Source organism: Schistocerca nitens, chromosome 1 (assembly GCF_023898315.1).
Source record: "Schistocerca nitens isolate TAMUIC-IGC-003100 chromosome 1, iqSchNite1.1, whole genome shotgun sequence".
Taxonomy (NCBI): Eukaryota; Metazoa; Arthropoda; class Insecta; order Orthoptera; family Acrididae; genus Schistocerca; species Schistocerca nitens.
In genome coordinates this window covers 108730919-108732663 of record NC_064614.1, presented here as the reverse complement: position 1 = coordinate 108732663, position 1745 = coordinate 108730919, and the positions used below count along the sequence as shown (strand labels likewise).

General features: G+C 49.6%; 1 pseudogene; it reads left to right on the top strand.

Annotated features, from left to right (window-relative positions):
- Positions 1-417: 417 nt before the first annotated feature.
- LOC126209008 (5S ribosomal RNA) lies at positions 418-535 on the top strand (annotated as a pseudogene).
- The last annotated feature ends 1210 nt before the right edge of the window (positions 536-1745 follow it).

The window sequence follows — 1745 nt, the reverse complement described above, 5'->3', positions numbered from 1 at the left end:
TCCATGCCCGTGGCAGGATTCGAACCTGCGACCGTAGCGGCCTTGCGGTTCCAGACTGCAGCGCCTTTAACCGCACGGCCACTTCGGCCGGCAGAGAGTAGTCGAAATAAATCGACTAGTGCAGAGGGAATTAGATTAGGAGATGTAACGCTGAAAGTAGTAGATGAGTTTTCTTATTTGGGCAGCAAAATAACTGACGTTGGCCGAAGTATAGAGGATATAAAATGCAATTTGGCAACACCAAGAAGGCGTTTCTGAAAACGAGAAATATTATAATACGTAATTTAAATTCAGTGCTTGGATGTCTTTCCTGTAGAACTAAAGGAAGAGCTAGAAAGCAAAATAACATGTCAACAACTAGGTGAAAATGAATGAAAGTACGGAACCACGTGTCCAGAGGTCTCTCAGACGTACAGAGGCAACGGCCTTGCCGCAGTGGATACACCGGTTCCCGTGAGATCACCGAAGTTAAGCGCTGTCGGGCGTGGTCGGCACTTGGATTGGTGATCATCCGGGCCGCCATGAGCTGTTGCCATTTTTCGGGGTGCACTCAGCCTCGTGATGCCAATTGAGGAGCTACTCGACCGAATAGTAGCGGCTTCAGTCAAGAATACTATCTTACGACCGGTTGATCGGTGTGGTGACCCCACGCCCCTCCTATCCGCATCCTCCACCGAGGATGACACGGCGGTCGGATGGTCCCGGTAGGCTACTCGTGGCATGAAGACGGAGTGCTCAGTCGTATAGAGAAAGCGGGGCGTCATACGCCAAGAGGTCAGCGCAACGTTAGCGCCAAATGAGGCTAGTTTCGCAACATGAGGCAGTTGAAGGAACGGGTAAACACAGCGTGTTTCAATTAGCGGGCAGTTACGGTGCCCTGTGGTGGCGTTCTTCAAAACAACATGGCCCGGGGATAACATCTGTATGACGTCCTCGAGGAAGAATCATCTGGAAACTAGAAGGGCGAAGTGTGACGAAGGTAATCAAGAAGCTTATATTATTCACAGCATTGTTTTACATGCATGAGGAGCGTTCACAACCACAGGTACTGCTGCTCGGAGGAGCGGAGGTGATAGCCCACTATCAACTACAGCAGCAGATGACCTCTATGTCGTGCAAGAGGCAAGAAAGAGCTCACGTGAGACAAAGGGTGCGTTTGCAACCACATTTAACGTGACTGCAAGGCAAGCAATCTCTCGCTCCACAGTGTCACGGCAGCTGCATGGGGATAACCGACAACCAGTAGGTTGTGTTTGGTTGACACCCGCACCACTGTACCGTCGTTTGCGATGGTGCCGACGGCATAGGGACTCATATCATTTCATTTCACTTACTGCTGATTTTAAGACCTGCGGCCTGATATTTCAAATGCACGTCGGACATTTTACGATTTTACACTACTGGCCATTAAAATTACTACACCACGAAGATGACGTGCTACGGGCACGAAATTTAACCGACAGGAAGAAGATGCTGTGATATGCAAATGATTAACTTTTCAGAGCATTCACACAAGGTTGGCGCCGGTGGCGACACCTACAACGTGCTGACATGAGGAAAGTTTCCAACCGATTTCTCATACACAAACAGCAGTTGACCGCCGTTGCCTGGTGAAACGTTGTTGTGATGCCTCGTGTAAGGAGGACAAATGCGTACCATCACGTTCCCGACTTTGATAAAGGTCGGATTGTAGCCTATCGCGATTGCGGTTTATCGTATCGCGAAATTTCTCCTCGCGTTGGTCG